At 39.4% G+C, this 21,550-nt stretch overlaps 1 protein-coding gene across 4 annotated transcripts in view; it reads left to right on the forward strand.

The window, feature by feature from the left end:
* The window catches only part of LOC134221153 (uncharacterized), a 230,076-nt gene that overhangs the window by 34,207 nt on the left and 174,319 nt on the right, over nt 1-21,550 (forward strand). The window lies entirely within an intron of this gene.

Raw genomic sequence — 21,550 nt, forward strand, 5'->3', positions numbered from 1 at the left:
GTACGCTTCCCAGGGAAGCTGTTCTCGTCCATAGTTTTCCATAGCTCTACGCGGTCTATACTGTCGTATGCCGCCTTGAAATCAACGAACAGATGGTGCGTTGGGACCTGGTATTCACGACATTTTTGAAGGATTTGCCGTACAGTAAAGATCTGGCCCGTTGTCGAGCGGCCGTTCATGAAGCCGGCTTGATAATTTCCCACGAACTCATTAATTGGTGACAGACGTCGGAGGATGATTTTGGATATCACTTTGTAGGCGGCATTAAGGATGCTGATTGCTCGAAAGTTCTCACACACCAGCTTGTCGCCTTTCTTGTAGATGGGGCATATAACCCCTTCCTTCCACTCCTCCGGAGCTGTTCAGTTTCCCAGATTCTGACTATCAGTTTGTACAGGCAAGTGGCTAGCTTTTCCGGGCTCATCTTGATGAGCTCAGATCCGACACCATCCTTACCAGCTGCTTTATTGGTCTTTAGCTGTTGGATGGCATCCGTAACTTCCCTCAAGGTGGGGGCTGGTTGGCTTCCATCGTCCGCTGAACTGACGTAGTCATCTCCTCCACTGCCTTGACTTTCACTGCCTCTCAGCGCCATTCAAATGTTCATCGTAGTGCTGCTTCCACCTTTCGATCACCACACGTTCGTCCGTCAAGATGCTCCCATCTTTATCCCGGCACATTTCGGCTCGTGGCACGAAGCCTTTGCGGGATACGTTGAGCTTCAGATACAACTTGCGTGTTTCTGGAGAACGGCACAGCTGTTCCATCTCATTGCACTCCGCTTCTTCCAGGCGGCGTTTCTTCTCCTGAAAAAGGCGGGTCTGCTGTCTCCGCTTCCGTCTATAACGTTCCACGTTCTGCCGGGTACCTTGCTGCAGCGCGACCTCCCGCGCTGCGTCCTTCTTCTCCAGAATCTGTCTGCACTCTTCGTCGAACCAATCGTTCCGTCGACTTCGTCCCATATACCCGACGTTGTTCTCCGCTGCGTCGTTAATGGCTGCTTTGACTGTATTCCAGCAGTCCTCAAGAGGGGCCCCATCGAGCTCACCCTCTTCCCATCAATAAGAACGTGGTGATTCTGTCTGCAGTGGTGATCTCTAGATGTACCGATACGGGAGGCTGTGTTGGAAGTAGCTGATGCGAATGGCCATATTCTTGGAGGCGGCGAAATCAATTAGTCGTAGGCCGTTTTCGTTCGTCAGATGGTGAGCGCAGATCTTTCCAATAGTCGGTCTAAACTCCTCCTCTTGGGCCAACCTGAACGTTCAAATCTCCTATGATGATGCTGACGTAGTGGCTGCTGTCGTACTCACGTTCCAGTTACGCGTAGAATGCGCCCTTGTCTTCATCAGTGCTTCCGTAGTGTGGGCTATGGACGTTGATTATGCTGAAGTTGAAGATCCGGCCTTTAATCCTCAACCTGCACATTCTTTCATTGGTCAGCCACCACCCGATCACCCGCTTTATATATCGCCCATCACCATGATAGCTGTCCCCAGTTCGTGTGTGTTGCCGCAGCTCTGGTAGATGGTATGATCACCTCTAAACGTTCGCACCATTGATCTCTTCCAACAAACCTCCTGCAGCGCTACGATGCCGAATCTACGGTCCTTGAGCACATCGGCGAGTATGCGTGTGCTCCCGATGAAATTGAGAGATTTGCAGTTCCACGAACCGAGTTTCCAATCCCTTTTCGTCGCAGTGGTCTTCGCCGATCGAGCTTGATGAGTAGAACTCGAAAATCAATGTCCATCGCCATTTTGGAATTCAAAACGGCGGACCGAAATTCAAGATGGCGGCAATATGGACCCATTATTTGACCTGAAACCATGCAATATGGGTGTCTTTCGATTTGGCTTGATGAAAAGAACTCGAAAATCGATGCTCGACGCCATTTTGAAATCCAAATGCAATTCGGCCGAACGACATTTTTGATCAGGCATATATTCAGCTAAATAAAATTTTCAGCGAGATGGATTTGGCATGCTGGTTTGTTCGGTCAATGATGTATTTGGTTTAATGGTCCTTCCCGTATTTCGACCATTTTTTGAATGCCACTTTCCTGTATAACACGTTAAGCCGAAAGCCATTTAGCCAAATTTCTTTTAACCGAATTGAACATTTGTATAAAACGATTATTAGGTCGAAAATGGTTTGACTGAAAATGTCATTTGGCCGAAAGCAACAAACAGGCGAAAGGGACATTCGGCTGAACTGGCAATTTGGGCAAATACAAATGTTTTCTCCAACAGGTCATTTGGATGAAAATGTCGTTTAGCCAAATACGTCGTTAGGCCGAATAGATCTTTTGTTTAAAAATGGTCCTGTTATAAGACGAGTTTAGTACTATTCCATTAAACTTCGAGTCGAGTCACGAGACACTGAAGATGGCTTAACAGTTGAGGTCGAAATACGTATCCGTAAAAATTACAACGTGGTAGAATTATATAAAATAGTACTAAATTGGTATTATTACAGGTAAACACATTCCACTAAAGGAACTTAATAATTTTCCCAAAAATATTGTTTGGAAGGCTAAACTAATTTTTTTGACCATATGACCAAACCACCTGAACGACAAATTAAGCCTTTTATTCATTTCCGCCAAATGGTTCTTTCTGTCAAACGACAATTTTTGACAAAGGGAATTTTTGGTCAATTGTGAAATTTGGCCGACCCAAATGATATGTTCATTCAAACGACATATTTGGTCGAACAACTATCGGACTTGTAGCATTCGACCAAATTGCTTTCTGCCAAACGAACCTTCACCGCCCAAAAAATCTATTTCAACGAGAAAAAATTGGATTTCAACGGGAAATTCTTCGGATTTTCCACCCTTAGTTTAACTTAGTTTTTAGATAGCTTTTCGAAATAGCAACGTTAAATTGTATGGAAGTTTCAAGAGAATATATTGTATTTTTAGTAAAAAAATCTCTGGAGTCTCAACGTGATGTTGTGGGGCTCTACCGGGAAGTTATACGGAAATTCCACTGAATCTTTAGATCTTATACTATAGAATTTGTAATTTTCCTAAAATTTGAATCAGCATGAAATGTCATAGATCAGAGCAGTGACAAATTTTAGGCGGCGGCGCGCCGATGCGAAAATATTGATAACTAGTCGACCCGGCAGACGTTGTCCTGCATAGTAGGCGAAAATGCGCGTTGCGAACTGCCGATGTGGAATTTCCATACAAATCTTAATTTTAGGTTTTCACGATTTTCTCAACATGACATATGATTTTCACATGAGGAAATATCTTATAAACCCGTCGGAAACTATGACGAAGGTAACTGTTGAAGGAATGACGAAAATCCATTCAGCCGATTTCGAGTTATGCGGATACGAACACAGACCATTTCATTTTTATTATAAGGTACACTGGGGGAAGTGGAAAAGGATATTTGAATTAGTGTAACACCAGTTTAAATTAGGGCTTCCATTCCCGGAAACGATTTCCCGGGATTCCCGATTCCCGGGATTTAAGTATCAGTTTCCCGAATTACCCGGGAAATGAGCATACCAAAATATTTTGTAATAATTGTCTGGTTTTTTTTTAATTTGATGTTAACGGATTTGGGGGTATAAATTACATTTTTTTACTAGCATCATCTAACTATTTATTTCACTTTTGAAGTTTAAGAATTCAAGTTATAACTGAAAATGTTACAGAATCATACGGTGCATTCCAACATGTGTTGAAGAGAGGCGAGACAAAGAACCATGTATCTATCGTTCGTTTATTCAGTAGTTTCAAACGTCGAAATAAAAATTCAGTTTCTGTGGTGAAACAGCAGAGCTACCAATGTTCGCAGATATTCAGGCAATAGTAGTGACCGCTTTGGCAGGTTTGTCCTATTATTGTCAAAGGTTTTTCAAGACCTTCAATCCTTTTTGATTCGATTAGAACAAATTCGAACAGACTCATATTTCGAAGACTTGTTTGTATTTTGCGATATTTCGGAAATATTTCATTTGAGTATTTTATAATATTGGTGGACTAACAGATCTTGATGGAAAAACAGATTTTAGGTCTTTAGTATGCGATCATTTCAACTGTCTTACAACAAATACTCGCAAAACTTTTGCAATTTGATGCGTGCTGTTTGGCATTTCAAGCAAAGTTTGACTGAAAAAATGTTATAGTCAGGATCATTAAAGTATGACAATCAAACACTCGCCTGAGAGTTCTTTTTTATTTCGAATGGAAGAATTCTCATTTCAAATATTTCATTCATCTGCTTTAAATACAATATGTGTTCAAGTGGACGTACATGAATAAAAATGGTTTATCCTTCAAAATTGACCAGAAGATTCTATGCACTAAAAAAAAGTCGTCGAGTAAAAGAATAATTCATGCAATAATAGAAGAGAATCTCTCGAAGCCGTCGTTGTCCAAAAACTGGAAAAAAATCGGATACAACCTGAAAAAGTTTTCAAAAAATTATAGAAAAGTAGTACATAGTGGAGCTCATCAGAACACTGCAGATCTTACTCTTGAGCCAGAGCAGATGCTGATACTTATGACATGGCGAACGTTTGTATAAGGAGTTAACGATTTTCGAACTAAACAAAAACTTTCTCAGGCTTTCAACAACTCTTTCATCATTTGAGGACAAAATAGCAAGCCTCCCTGATGTCGAATGTATATTTTCAAAACCATATTTTACGACAAAATTCAAACTACGATTTTGAATTAGTTTCGAGGGTTCTTTTTATTTCCCGGGATCCCGGGAAATCCCGGGAAATTATTATTTCATTTCCCGTTTCCCGGGAAGTTGATTCCCGGGAAAAATGGAAGCCCTAGTTTAAATGATCTAAATGCGTTCAATCAAAATGGGCTATCAAAAACAGCCCATTTTGCACCAACTGTGCGGTAATTCATACCATTTTAGTCACTTGAAATTTATAGAAATAGATTTTAAAATTAGGAGTTGTTTTTCCACTTACTTTAGTGGGATGGGGTAAGTGGAAAACCCATGTTACCTTGACCTTCAATAGCGATGAGTAGTTACATATAACTAAAATCAATACGATAATTGCTCTGAGTATCTTTTGTGGAATAATTTCATTACCTTAACGGAATAGATCCTCAAGGAATTCTCGTAATAGCTGGTTTTACCTTCTCGAACACTAAGTGTACGTAAAATCTATATGTTCGCCCTAAAGATGAACTTTTTAAAGGAAAAATGGAACTTACAGGGTTATAAACTAATTAGCTTAGTTTAACGAATTGAGATGATGTTTGTATGTGCGTATTTGTATGAATGTGTGTGCGCAAAGCACGTAAAAAAATTATCAGCTATTCTTAAGCACTTGTCTTTAACCAATTTGTTCGCAAAAAAAAAAATGCATTCTACGGCGAAACTTGTTATGAATAAAAATTATTGTGAATTATACAATATATTTACCTATCAGTGCAATTTTTAACTTTCTAATAAATTGATTTTCATATGTGAAAGGCATCAATACCGATAGGTGGATTAATCAGGCATTTCCTTATTTATATTAGTCCAATCACCACTGGAATCACAATGATAACAAAGAAGGAACATATTAAGATTCACAGCTATCGGAATGAACCCTAGAGGGGAGAAAAAAAATCCGTAATTAGAACATTATCCACTTCCTCTGCAGTGTTTGATACCTGGGGTAAGTGTAAAATCTTTGAATTATTTGCTTTCTAGTTACAAACCACTATCAATTGAATGGGATTAGTTTAATTGTACACTGGATTTTGTTTTTATGCGATTTACATTTTCTCAATTTTCCACTCATCCTAAATGTTTAACGCATATTAATTATCATGTGATTTTTCTTCGATTTATTCTGGATTTTTTGAAACATGTTGCGAAGAGTTTGGTGGTAAATTGAAGTCACACGATCAAAAACACGAGCGAAAAAAAATCGTGTAAAAACAAAATCCTGTGTATTAGAATGGTCACCTGTGAATCAAATTCACCGGAAAAAAGGACTATTTGCGCAAATAAGAATCGATTTTTTAAATGAAAAAATCAACTTCTCGCGAAACCTCAAATGACAGTTCAAGCGTTAACCGTGTTAGTGTATGTATTATACAAATTTCAACATAGTATTAGTGTGAGCATCAAAGTATATTCTTGCATTATGTTTTGATGTGGTAAAAACTGTAAAATATGTACAATTCCAATTTTTCGGGTTGATTTTTATACTTACCCCTTTTTTCCACTTCCCCCAGTGTATCTTATAGAAGATGTCGGAGCACACCTTCAATTGTATACCATTTTTTGAGTATTCAGTTTTGAGTATACCCGGCGTCGGACATCGATTTTCGAGTTCTACTTATCAGGCCAGACTGACAGACACCCATATTGCATGATTTCAGGTAAAATAATTGGTCCATATGGGCGCCATCTTGAATTTCGGTCCGCCATCTTGGATTTCAAAATGGCGTCGGACATCGATTTTCGAGTTCTACTTATCAAGTCCGATCGATAGACACCCATATTGTATGGTTTCAGGTCAAATAATTGGTACATATGGCCGCTCTCTTGAACCATATTGGATTTCAAAATGGCGTCGGACATCGATTTTTTCGAGTTCTACTCATCAAACCCGACCGATAGACACCTATATTGCATGGTGTCAGGTCAAATAATTGATCCATAGGACCGCTATGTTGAATTTCGGTTCGCCATTTTGGATTTAAAAATGGCGTCGGACACCGATTTTCGAGTTCTACTCATCAAGCATATGCGTTGTTATGTTGTTTGTCAAATAGTTAGTCGCGATACGCATACTCGGGAATCATACTGTAATTGGCTGCTGTTTTATGCCTCATCGCGGTGGCACCCCGGAGCCGGTGCGAGCCGATGATTGTAGCACGAAACACCGCGGTTAAATTCGGAGAATTTACCGCGGTGCAAGCGCACATGTGCACCCCGGTGAATTCTCCGGGGAGATTGACATCTCTGCCTGCCACCCCCACCGTCAGATTTGTTTTGCCCAAAAATAATAATATGAGGGAGTATCCATAAAATTTCAGAAAAAAATTAAGAACTTACAAAATATTCTTTAACAAATCCGAGGAGTCTTTTGATTTTTTTTTAAATTTTAATATTTATGTTTTATTACCCTGTGCCTTTTAGTTACCAGTAGGGCATCATTTTTATTCAATCTGTAACTGCAATAACGAAAACAAAAAAACTCAAAGGTGCAGCCCAATCGGGTTGGACGCAAAGGTGACGTTGAACTACGTGGCAGTACTGGTAGTTTTCGTGATTGCCTGCTGAGATTGAGTGAGAATTACAAACCATGGTGATGTATAAAATTTTTAGAACAAAATTTGAAAAGGATGATGAAAATAAAATTTTCAAATAATCAAGGATGAACATCACTCTAAAGCGAACACATATCCAAATTATCAATTGATAAAAACTCGCTAGAGAGTAAAAGCACAGAGAACAGACGTTCATCTTTATTCGCGTGCTTGTGTAAAAGTTTGTACTGGTCATTTTAAAGTATGTCGTTATGCCCCCGTTGCGCGGTGACAGTGTGCTGATAAAGATAGTTAAAATTTGCCGTGTTTTACTTTTTAGCGCTAGTGTTCATTCTGGATTTCTCCTAGGCTTGCTCCTAGGTGGCAGCACTACATTGTTTATGCAGTGTATACCAACGCCATCACTTAGTGAGATTGAGTTTTTATGTCGGGCAGCCTGCGTTGGCGGCGCTGAGGTGCGATATAAATCTTTACACACGTTTTTAACGAAATTTTTTTCGAGCATCCATGTCTGTTCTCTGTGGTAAAAGTCGTTCGATAATTGTATCTCGATTCGAAGCATTGGTAAATGTTACTTTTGAACTTATTTTCCTTATTCTAAAGTTGAAAAGCAGGCCAAGTTCCAGTTGGAATGTAGTGCTATGGAAGAAGAAGCTTGCGATGCACTTACGAGTTTGACTGATTCACCAAAACCGATTGCCAAACTGTTAGCAAGTGTTCAGTAGTAAATAATTATACATAAATATTGTAACATAGGGGAGTCCCGTAGCGTAGTTGGCTACACATTCGCCTCATAAGCGAATGGTCATGGCACAGACAAACAGACGTAACAGATTGAAAATTTTTCTGAAAAATCTATCGCTCAACTCCTCTACCACCATCTTGCGATCATGTTACACGAAACGATGTTTCATATGACATCGTCACCAGAAGGCGCTGGAGTGAAATGTCAAACCCGAAGGATTACGACACAAGCGCCTCTAGTTGTGAATTTCGCAATCAATCAAATTCAAATTGATCGTTGGAGTCATGTTCGATGGAAATTTCTCTAGTGTTACGTCTGTTTGTCTGTGGTCATGGGTTCGATTCCCAGCCCCTCCTCCAAACCCTTGTCAGTCGCCAGAAGCGCAGTCCGTACGGTGGCGTTTTGGGGAACGCGCTTCGCCTACACGGCTGCCTGATGACGACTGACAAAAACTGTTTTTCTCGGAGGCATTCCTCCAACGTTTTTCGATTAATGGTAACCGAACAAAGCAACGATCACTGGATTTCACCACATGGACAAATGAACACAATGGACTCACGATGATATGGACTGGCAATGACAACAATAACGAATTATGAACATCTAAAAAAAGATTCTGTGTGGACTCTGTACAGCAGAGTACCACAGTAGATCACGGCACAGTAGCGGTTAAGAACACATAGGTACCAAATAAATACACGAATAAAAAAAATATTTTAACACACTGGAGTCAGTTTTTACGCGGAGGATATGAGCCGCGTAAATTAAAACAACATAAAAACCCGCATAAATTCCAAAATATGTCTAAATGAATCGCGTTAATCCCGAAATTTTAGTGAAAAAAATTGCATAAAAAGCGATTAGTGTAAAAATAGAACGCGCTAAAACGACTTAAGTGTACATCGGGAATGAAGCGTTGACTCTTCCTTGATCGAATGGTTCAAGAAAATTGAAAATCCATCGAGTAATGAAATCTTAACGATCAAAGTTTATCATATTTTTGATTTTTTGCAATCGTAAAGTGTAGCCCAATATAGAAAAGACAGACGTAGTTCTACGTCAAAAAATGAGTGAATAGTAGTTTCGCAACTAGTTGCAGACGCTATTTTTGCAATGATGAAAAATGAGCTTTAATATGATAAATTTATACCAGAATGGCTCAGTCTGATTTACTTCACATAATTATTTTTGGCAAGAAAACATGTTGCTGCAGAAAACAAACAGATGCCACAGTGCATGCTTGACCAACCATGAAGAGATAGATAAACCGGCCTTTGGAGAATTTCGAACTCTTGTAAATCGAACTATTTCATTTATTACGAATTTCGGTTTTATAATGAAAAACAAACATGACCACATTTTGCTCAATTAACATGAGTGAGTGTTCAAATAATGCATTCTCTGTGTATGCATTATTTGAACACTCACTCATGTTAATTGAGCAAAATGTGGTCATGTTTGTTTTTCATTATAAAACCGAAATGAATGCTTAAATGGATTTTATGCAACTCATTTGAGACCCCAATATTTTTTTTTATTATGTCCAACTAAATATTACGGATCTTTTCAAAATTTTCCGCAAAGTTTTTTCGCAGCTGTCAAAGTTCTACCGTAAGCCTGAAAATATTCGAAACACTGAAACAAAAACCTGACAGCTGACAGCTGCGGTAGTTTATAAATTGAGCCGAAAAGAGGAAAGTTTTATCTGGAAGAGCAATACTGTCAGTGGATTACTGCAGCAGCCTAATGAAATATCGGAATTTATTTGTTAAACACGATAAATTTTAGCGTCAAAATAAATATCATTTCATTTATTCCATAGCCCCAAAAAAACAAACTTCATCCTCGCAAAACTCTAACTCACGAAATTTTTCCGGAGGACCCATTCACTAGCATCCGAAGGAAGTTCGATAACAAAGGAAGGAAACTCTGCTCCTCCGATATGGGAAATGCCTTCTGAACGTGAACTGGCTTCATCATGACTGAAACAGAGCTCATATAGCAGAAGGGTGTAATGCTTAGTAACTCGACAAGTAGAGGCAAACGAACGGATGAATCCGATGCGATTCGTTTGTTGTTTGCTTCATTTCCACACTTCTCCGAAGCTGCCGTCTGCATAACATTGGCTGGAGTTGACATTGTAACGCTGCTCTTCGCGATGAAGCGTAAAAGAATTTTTTTCATTAGCAGTTGTCAACTACCGTGGAGCAACTAAATAATCAATATATGCACCCAACCAGCGGATGGCAGATTTTAATACAGTTCTGCATAAGAACCTTACAGAAACTGTATAATAATTGGGCATATACAATTTCGGAAGATTTTAATACAATGGCTGTATTGAAATAATACAGATTTGTATTATTTTAATACAATATTTGTATAAAAAGCTTACAGAATTGTATATGCCCAGATTTTATACAATAATTGTCAGATTTGTTTTTTGGGTGTGTAATTATACTTCTGAATCATATGTGTGATCTCTAAATAAGATATGATGAGTCATATTTAGCGTGATTCTTACTTTAAAATGTTTTCAATGAAACAGGAAATTAATGTCCTGGAAATCATGGAGATAAATAGTTATAAATTATGAGCTATTTTAACAAGTTATTTCACATATACCCATTTAACGTAGAAAATCATTCTCGTCCGGACCGAAAATCGGACTCGTCATTTCGTCATTTCATCTATTTAAATCAAAATCATGTACTGATTTGCTTCACACAGCAGAAAACGAAGCAATTGATTTGCATCCAAAAGATAACATCTTTAAACTGTAGCTGTTTATTAGAATATATTTCGAAAGCTTGTAAAATTCGTTTCATCTACTTCGAACAATCAGTATTCCAGTATCTGCCCGGAGGCAAAGTTCCTTCCTTGTCATTTCAACGATTCAACTGATTCCATTCATACGCATCGCACCCTGCGTAACATCGTAATCGTTCCAGCGCTTCAATATCCCGTCAGATAAGCGAATTCAATTTAATATTAATAGCCTTTTCCGTTCGAACACTCCAAGCCAACAGACTGCGGCAGGCGGTTACGCAGCTGAAATAAAGACCGACCAAAGAACACGTGGGAATAAATCTGTTTCCAAATGAGCCGCTAATAAAAAAGCACCCCTCCCTGCTGGGAAATTCACCTTTCTGCCAAACCTCCGCTATCGGTGGCCTTGATACGACAGGAGCTCAACCAGAATGAAATGTAGAACCAGTTTTTGGAATTTGAAAGGATTCACGCGTTTACTCGGTAGCGTAGATTAACTCTGTGAACGAACTGGGAAACGAGACCAATAACGGTGTGGGTGGTATTCACGGGAAGGAGTGGGTGAAAATGGCTTGGAAAATGGGTGAAGCAGGAAGGAAAACGAGGTCTTACCTTGAAAGGTACCTGCTGAGAGCTTGTGGCTCGTCAGTGCACTGCTTTTGATGGGGATAGCGATTGGATCATAAGTAATAATAATAACAATGATAATAAATTTCAAATCGATTTTTTTGCCCGTTACACGTTCACAATATAATAACCTTGGTTGGCAATAATCTGGTTGATCATGGTTCATAATCATTTGTAGAGCCACAGATAAAAGTCGATGTGTTTCGTCCTGGCGTCTAAAGTTACAAAATCAGGGTGTGCAAAATAATTATTATTCATAAATCGATTCATTGGAATTTGTGGTTGGTTACTATTTTTGGGACTGATGATCTGCAATCGAGAAATATGTTTAGAAGTTAAGAACATGGGCTAGAGAGTCCATCCCGGGATGTCCCGTGACAAGTTCTGTTAAATGTTGAAGGGTGAGTCGTAAATTATTGTGCCACTTTAAGATTGATTAGCTTCTCCTTCTTCTTCTTCTTATTGGAATTACATCCCCACACTGGGACAGAGCCGCCTCGCAGCTTAGGGTTCATTTATGCACTTCCACAGTTATTAAATGCGAGGTTCCTAAGCCATTTTTGCATTCGTATATCAGGAGGCTAACACGATGATACTTTTATGTCCAGGGAAGTCTAGACTGCATTGCCTTAGAAATATTTTTACTGTAACTAAGATAAGCTAATTCTTAATGTACATAATTATACATACCGGGCCTTCAATTAAAAATATCGTTTATGAATAGTTCTTATAGTCCTTTAATACACCGCAAAACATTTTGTTTGTCATCTGTTTTTCGCTCGTTCTCGTTCGTTTCCGTTTTCAGAAGTTAGAAACAAGCTTGCTGTTTACAAGAAGATTATTCTCCCCGTGATCGAATACGGCATGCCGTTTTGGGAGAGTTGCACAAAATCTTATCATATGAAATTCAAATGTTAGAACCTATTAGGCCACACGTAATGAAACACAGAAAAAAAAACAAATACACAACGATAAAGGGATACACATCCGAACACTTACATTGTGAACATGAAAATAAACCACAGAAATAAGAAATAATTATAATTCAAGTCAAAAGTGGTGTGCAAAAAGGGATAAAATGGAACGAAGCAAACAAAATTGGCAATAATTACATTATCAGAATCAGAACCATTTATGACCCGAATGTTCCGAAGCTAAAATCACCAACAATTTATTACAGTCGGATTACGTCGTGTCGAACCCTTCTGACTTTTAGTAGGGAAACAGTTTTTACCCTTTCACAATCTCAAATAGCTGTGACATTGATCTTTAAATTGATGAACGCTGTCGTCTGGGTATTAGCGGTATCAGTCGTCCTATACTGTGGGCTTCGCCTCAAACATCATCCAACACGAAAACATAACCACCGGAAATGTGACACAAACAACAAACCCCTCTCGGATGAGTTCAAACATCGTTGGATCTTAAAAAGGAGACCCTCTCGGATGGTTTCCACTGTTGGGACTGAAGATAATTGCTGCAAGATAGTGATGCTGTTGAAGTTTTTAGCAAAAACAAGGAAGTAGAATAACGACTTCCGGTCGACAGAAAACATAATTCTTGCTTCAAACAATGAGATATTTCCCCCATTTTTTCTCTTCCCGCCACTGCCCTGCCTTGTTGCTTTTTCGCCCTTTTGGGTCATCTCCCCCCGGTCGATTGAGACTATAAAGCAGGAACGGCTGATGGTGGTGGGTGGTTGGCTTTGTGCCCGTTCGCCGTTGGTGCTCTTCATCCGTATAATAATAGTATCAGATGACGATATGGCGTTGATGGTAAAAAGACCACTGGCCTGTCAGTGTGGTGAACTTTCGCTTTTAGTACAGATGTTTTCGCCCATTTCAGTAGCCCAGCTCTGGCCAGTATGTCCTTATAAAGCCATAAAGTGGTAATTGTGGTGACTTGTTAATGCTTCTTGCCACTGAGTCGGGTAAGAGTTTCGCATTTAGCTTATTATAGTAATGGCACGGTCATTTCGCCGTATTGGCTGGAAGATACGGTCCCGATGTATTATCTTAATTAGTTTCATGCGAAATAAAGTCGACTGGCAGTTCGAATCACATTTCCCAACAAAAAGCAAGACAGTCGTGCTTATGAATAATTGGATAAAAGAAATATCGCTTCGTGAACTGGAATATGTTGCGTAAATTTAATTTTAGCGCAATCTATTCCAAGATGCGAAACAAAAGTTATTCTGTAGCTTGAGTTGTGTTAATAGGAGAAATAGAATATTTGTACCTATCTGTTCATTGTTCGTTATCTTTCGATCTTTGTTTCATACTGGAGGGTTTAATTTTTGTAATACTGTGTATTACGACTGGCAGTTCTTCAAATAGATTAGTAAAATTGAAAATTGAAAGTAACATACATATTTCAACATAAGCAGTCATGTAAGTTAGTTTGTATATGTTTGTAGTTTGTATATAGCACAATTCGTATACAGTTTAATAAATTTTATTTGTACAGTACACCCAATAGGAGCCATCTGCAAGATATTCCAACAGATTCTCAATCGTCAAATAAACATTCCGTCGTTTTCAATTTTCCAGTAATCCATCTGTTTCCCTTGAATTATATACGCCAGTTGCACAGCAACGTTTCACCGATTCAATCATTCCAACTGAAATCTGGAAATGCACAAACACAGTTCATGGCTGACAAGGCCAACCGTTGTTGATCCCTGTAGTATCGCATGTGTAACTAGAGCAACCCACTTCATTCAATTTTACGATGCCACATTTTTTTTTCTCTACGTACCTAACGAGCAAACGTTATTCGGCAGTGCCACTTTCGTTGGAAAAACGTTTGTGCCTCGGATCCTTTTGAAACTTTCGACGATGTTTTTGATTAAAATTGTTGAGATTCGCATTTACATGATGATGATAGGCGAGGGTTGTCTCCTTTTTTTAAACGATCGCTATAATTTTACAGCGCACAATAAATTGTAAACTTTTTTTTCTGGGTCGGCCTAAGTTCAGTTGGAAAGTTCACCGTCAAACTTTGTCGGTGTGAAATTTAATTTTTATTTGGGTGTGCATGTAAACTGTCTGAGGAAAAAAAAAGCATGTAGGGGAAAGCAGATGCATGATTTCCTTCCTTGTTTGTTATAATCAGAAACACAAATTTTAAGCAATAAATTAAGTGAATTTTCTTCTTGCGATCAATTTTTGCCGCTCACAGTGAAATGGGTACATATATGTTAAGGTGATTATACCCGCAACCCATGTGGTGAATTTCAAATTCACCACACGGTTTTCTACTCCTATTATCAAAACTTTAAGTCTAGCGTAATAATTTTCGTACAATGCTGAAATAAAAGTCGATTGTTTAGCATGAGTAAACAAACGATCTACGGATGTTTCATCCCCATGGGCGTTGTGGTTCTCTCAATGCGTGCTCTTGAAAAATCACTAGAAAAAGCACGTGGTTTCCAAGATGGCCGATTTGTGGCTTTGTTGTATAACCACCTTAAGCACAAGCTCACTTCTTCTTCTTTGCATTACATCCTCTATCGGGACACTGCCGCCACGCAGCATAGTGTTCATTTAGCACTTCCACAGTTATTATCTGCGAGGTTTCCAAGCCAAGATACAATTTTTGCATTCGTATATCATGAGGCTAACACGATGATACTTTTATGCCCAGGGAAATCGAGACAATTTCCAATCCGAGAATTGCCTAGACCAGCACCGGGAATCGAAGGCAGCCACCCTCAGCATGGCCTTTCCGCGCGTCTCACCGCTAGGCTAAGGATGGCCGCGCTCATTACGGTTCATCAATTTGAATCGCCGAAAAAGTAAAACACGATTATGAGAGTTTTATTCTTTCAGAATCTTCTGATAATTGATCATTATGAGGGTAAAACGAGTGATTTTTTCACGTGACATAATTCACGTATCTTTGATTTTGATTATCATTCAGAAATAAGCTTAAAATTGTCTTATGTTTAAGAAAAACTAATAAAATAGTAGGATTTGTTCAAGAAATTTAAAAACCAAAACCCATTTTGATATTTATTAACAAAACAGTCACATTCGAAATTTTGATGCCCTTTAACACAAAAAATTTGATTTTTAACGAGAAACAAAACGAATGTTTGCCAGATTGTCCGGACGTTTCGGTTGCTGGCCTTCGACCACCTTCTGCGAACCAATCACCCTGCCGCTTCTTTATGACGCAGTAGTAGTAATGGCCGTCTTAGAGTAAGGAAGCGGCAAACATTTGTTCCATTCTCATTTAAATCCATTATCAACTGAAACATAAAATTGCGGCTATCGATCCATTGTCATTATCAGAATTCTATAGCAATGTATACAGATATAGAATATTATGTCATATTCATAGAAAGATTGTAGTTTTCAGAGGCGCATCCACGTCCCGATTCTTGGGTACAAATAGGGAATGCCGATTTGGGCAACAGATCTGGCAGTACTAACATTAAGCGATTCGCATGATTGGTAGGTGTTGGAAATCCAGACTATTGTATGAGAGTCGTGATGAACTTATAATATCTAATAAAAAATCACGATAATAGAAAAAAAATAAAAAATAAATGTGTTAGAGTAGCATCACTTCCATCCGTTACCACAGATATTGATTTTGGACTAATCACTATCTCTTAGATGGAAGCAAGACACTCTCCAACAGTCGAGATCTTCCCTGACCACTGCCTTGTGAATGCTGGAAGGAAAATGATTATAATTATAATAAATTGCAAGCTGGATACATACTTAAGTAAGGGGCAGAAAACTATGACTTCTGATATATGCCACACTACGACTGTGGAACCTATAACAGTAGAAATCATTTTGGTAGAACGTGAAACACAGAACAAACTAAGACATTCAGAACAGCAAAGGGGCAAGCCTGCGATCGAACTCATGATCTCCTGCTTGTAGGCATAAGCAATAGCTACTAGAGTACCAAGCTTTTCTCCGATTTGAGCAACAGTTCTCGTGTTGAGAAATCGAAAATAATCAGCACTTTTCAAGTAGTGCTTATGGCCAGAATGCTCATAATTTGAAAAAAAAAATACCCTTGATTTCTATGACATTGCTTTTCCCAGATTGTACAAAAATTTACAAGAAGCTTGACATACATCTTGGAATTCGTACCATTATCGAATATCTTTCCAAGTTTGGAGAAGTCGCGGATACAAAAATTCGAAAAAATATTCAATGAAACCATCAATTTAAGCAATGAAAAATTTCAGAAATGTTTATGGATCTAGTATTTTCAAGCAAACAACCAAAAACATATTTTGGGAGCTCAGAATCCCTTACTGACCAGATTTAAAGCGAGCTTTGGAGTGTTTCTGGTTTCCCAGATTTCGAAAAATCTTGTAAGGTTTGCAGAAAACTTTGTTTTCTGTGGGCTTAATAATCCTGTCTCGTCTCTTGACTAGCTTTAAAGTTACCATTTGCTAACACACAAATTCTTGCCAGCCAATGACTTCATATGTTCATACCATAGTCATGGGTAGGACAATGCTTTGACTGTCCTACCCAGGAGAATTCATGCGTAGGACATGTCCTACTTGTCCCACCCACTCCCGGCGCCACTGGTAGTTTTTATGTATTGGACCGGATGTGAAACGAGTTTGAAAAATTCAACGGCAAAACGGAGAAAATTTATATGGTACTCTTTTACGAATAGGGGGTACAACAAATTTTCAAGCGTAATTATCAGGGACGAAATTCTGGAGGATCAAACTACGCTCTATGCTGAAAAATTATCCGATTGATAACCTTCTACTGGTTTCGACTCGGTTTACTTTTCATAGTGATTAATTATTTTTGGATCACTTGAATTGGACTCTACGAAACTACCCCTAATTCCATTACCCCGAAGGCCGCTATCCCGAACGCGACTACCCCGAATGAGTCACTTCCCCGCATGCCATTACCCCTAATGGGACACTACCCCGAATAAGTCATTTTTCAAGTTTTTACTTCATTTCAATGAAAAACGTTTTACACAAAAGACGAAAAATAATTTACCCTTCGTCTGGAACTTTTTCAATGAAGTATATATTCGTACTCTGTAAGATCTCGCTCCACTTCGTATGGTTCGCTTCAAGAGTCCTGAAGGGTAGAGAGAGATTATGAAGCACGTTCTCATGCACAATGCAGAGGTTGAAGTTGTTCCTTGGTAGCTGTAGTAAAAGCAACGGATTCTGGTTGAAGCGTGTTCTAAATCTCAGAATCGACGAGTGAGTGAGTAAGAGTTAATGAGTGAGTAAGAGTGAGTGTTGAGTGAGAGTGAGTGAGTGAGCAAGAGTGAGTGAGTGAAAAAGAGTGAGTGCATAAGTGAAATTGAGTGAATGAGTAAGATAGAATGAGCGAGTAATAGTGAGTGAGCGAGTAAAAATGAGTGAGTGGTATGAATGAGCGAGTGAGTAGGAGTGAGTCAGTGAGCAAGAGTGAGTGAGTGAGTGAGTAAGTGAGAGTGGGTGAGTGAGTTAGTAAAAGTGAGTAAGTGTGTAACAGGGAGTGCATGAGTAACAGTGAGTGAGTGAGCGAGTAAGAGTGAATGAGTAAGTTAGTAAAAGTGAATGAGCGAGTATAAGTAATTGAGTAAGAGTGAGGGAGTAAGAGCGAATGAGTAAGAGTGACGGCGGTGCCCACTTCGGGAAAATAAACAAAAAATGCTGAGTATCTATTTATTAATTCTTTTTAAAGATTGCCATTTTGCGATTCATTGATATCTGTTGGTGTTAAACATAATAATGGAATACTACAGATTCGAAATGTTTTCGGGGTGATTGCCTCTCGGGGTATTGGATTTTTGGAACGCCAGTACCCCGAATGGCATTACCACAAAGGCCACTACCCCGAATGACACAGTTACCCGAAAACCATTACCCAGAATGGGACACTACCCCGAAAACATTTTGAATCTGTAATATGTATTTCAGAATATGTATTTCATTATTATGTTTAACACCAGCAGGTATTGAGGAATCACAAAACAACAATCTTTGCAACAAATAAAAAATAGAGTTTCTTAGAGAAAAGCATTAAAAATTCTGTTTAAACAACAGTTTTGGTTTTTCGTCTAATTAACTTAAACTGATCTCCTACCCCATAATAACATGGAAAAGTACTATTCTATGAAAAGGAGTAAGAGAGCCTTCATTCAATAGAACGCATTTTCTCGATGTAAGGCAAACAGAGGAAATGTTGCCTTCTTTCAATGAACGCGTTTGCCCGGTATAAGGCAGACCAAGATGAAAACACCAGCCATCTTGGATTTTAGTATGGGAGAGCCAGCCGATTTGTTTTCGTTTTGCACAGAAAATGAATTTCTCACCCCCGCCTTCTTCTCTTACACAAACATGGCAGATTGAAGCACCTAGTACTGTATTCAAGGCACGCAGAGGTGATAATGCTTTTTTAAAGTAACTTGAAGTCAACGAGCTCCTCGGGAACAAACTAGAACTACCTTTCTCTCTCTCTCTCTCTCTCTCTCTCTCTCTCTCTCTCTCACACACACACACACACACACACACACACACACACACACACACACACACACACACACACACACACACTCCTTTACTCACTCACTTTCTCTGCATCATTAATTATTACTCACTCACTATCACTCTCTTTCATTTATCCGTTTTCACTCATTAATTTACTCTGAACAACTCACTCTCTCTTTCTCACTCACTCTTACTTGCTTACTCACTCACTCACTTTTACTCATGCACTCCCTGTTACGTACTTTCTCAGTTTTACTAACTCACTTACTTTTACTCCACACTCGCTCTTAGTCACTCACTCGCCCTTACTCACTCACTCACCTTGCTCATTCGCTCACTCATACCATATAACCTTACGCCGGACTGTCTTCCCCTTTTTAGGTAGTTTAGTAAAGGGGCTTATGCGCCACTCCCGTAGGAGACCATCGACCGTGTTTAAATGTGCCCGACCGTTGAGACCCTCTAAGGACGAAGGTTCCTTTTTTCCCAATTCTGTATGGAAGACAGGTGGCTAACTTAGATTGTGCCTGTGAAGGACGTTCCCAATAACGGCTTAACAAAAAGTTGCCAGTTACCTAATTACAACCGCCGGCCAGTGATGAAAGAGGGTGGAGAGGGTTTATCATCACTGGTAAAGCGACCAAATTTTCCCTCAAAACCAATCGCGTCGGATTTCAGAGTTGCCCGGTTGGTTTCGGAGCCAACCTCCCCAGTAGAAGAATACTACAAAAATAAACTAAGACGAAACGTACTACATTAAATAATCTCCATCAGCTTCACTTCATCGGGACAACATTGAACAAAAATAACAAATAGATTACAAATATTTTTGGTCTGTAGTGGTTATTGAAACATTTCCTGTAGTCGAATAGAGCAGCGGAGCTTTTATCCCATTTTTATTAAGCTACTATCGTACATATTGCTTTCACTGTTTGCCTATCTCTTCGCTTCTACAGTTCTATACCTTTCCTATTGATGCCTACTCGGTCTGGTGTGGTTCACTCAACAAAAACGTGCAATCGTTTGCTACGCAAACGCCTCAACTATTGTGCGTACGATCTTAAACAGTCCTCAACATATCTCTTACGGCGGTGCCGTGTCTTCGCCTAGCAACGGGTATTGGCTATGTTCCGGCGGCAAATCACATGCGCATGTATTTTAGAAAGGAGTAATCACTTTGAATGGATGAGTTACACGGCGTCCTTGTGATGGATGCACGAACAGATGGCGTTGAAGTACTCGCTGATCGCCGACGAGTCGGCGCAAGATGAATACAGTACTAGGTGCTCCAATCTGTCAGGTTTATAGAAGAGAAGCAGGCGAGGGTGAAAAATTCATTTTCAGTGCAAAACGAAAACAAACCGGCTCTCCCATACACTGTTAGATGACTTTACCCATTAATGGGTACTGTGTTATTGTTGATATTATTCCCACCGTGAAAAATTCACCCATTTTCTTGAAAAAGTGCCACTACCCATTTTAATGAGTAGTGGCGCTTTTTGAAGAAAATGGGTGAATTTTTCACGGTGGGAATAATATCAACAATAACACAGTACCCATTAATGGGTAAAGTCATCTAACCGTGTACTAAAATCCAAGATGGCTGAATCATGAATTTGGCAGAATGAAACACCTAGTGGTGTATTCATCTTGGGTCGGCAGCTTGCCTAGATGCCTAGATGAACGGATGAACTTTACATCGCGGTTTGCCGGCGGGTCGGCTAATGATGCTGCGAGTGCCGTTGTGGCCTACGGATGGCTTTGTCTCCGGAACGGTCGGTAGGTACCAACGGAACAGAAAACGGTTGCCTCACTCTCTTCTTCTTCCCTTCTACTACGGTGATGCCCTGTCCAGGGCGCGTTGATTGGCGATCGCGTCCCTCTTCCGGCGTGCCGTCGTATTTCCACTAGCAAATTGCACCATTTACCTGATTTAAGCCACACACCAAAAAATTCTCAACTTTATAAAGGACGCAATCCTTTAAGCTGACGTAATTAACCGAGATGCATATCCAATCATAATATTGTTAAGAAAATTATTTAGTGGAATGTCTTCACTTGTCATAAGACGAGTTTGTACAATCCCATTGAATTCCATTACTTAATTGTATCTTGACAGATACGTATAGACCTCAACAGTAAGGCCGTCTTCAGTGTCTCGTACGTACGAGTCGAGTCAAGCAGCAGGAATGGTAGAGTGGTATCGAACGGGACTCCCACTTATAAGATCTGGTGTTAGATTGACATGCTGGGATTTACCATTTTTGCTACATACACTAGTTTTTTGGCTGTGTAAAATTTAGGATACACAATTTCAGAGCCTCGTAAAAATAAATTTGAACGCAATAATGCGTCTTTTGGTTCGCTTGCATATGTCAGTCTTAAATGACATAATGTTACAGGACTTTTTTGTAGTGTGCACCAGCACACATGATAACACATTGTTCGTAACCTAACACACCTAACACACACACGACTAACTAGCTAAGAAACTATGGGAAAGGGTTTTAGATTGACTACTTTGGGAAAGGTTTTAAGGAATTTTTCACTAATTGGACACACTTAATGTAGCTTTTACCTTAACGAAACTATCACGGTGCGAGAACACTTGGGCCACTTCTGCCTCTTCCACGGGTCAGATCGAAGTGAATCTGATCTCTTC

The sequence above is a fragment of the Armigeres subalbatus genome, chromosome 3 (assembly GCF_024139115.2).
Source record: "Armigeres subalbatus isolate Guangzhou_Male chromosome 3, GZ_Asu_2, whole genome shotgun sequence".
NCBI lineage: Eukaryota > Metazoa > Arthropoda > Insecta > Diptera > Culicidae > Armigeres > Armigeres subalbatus.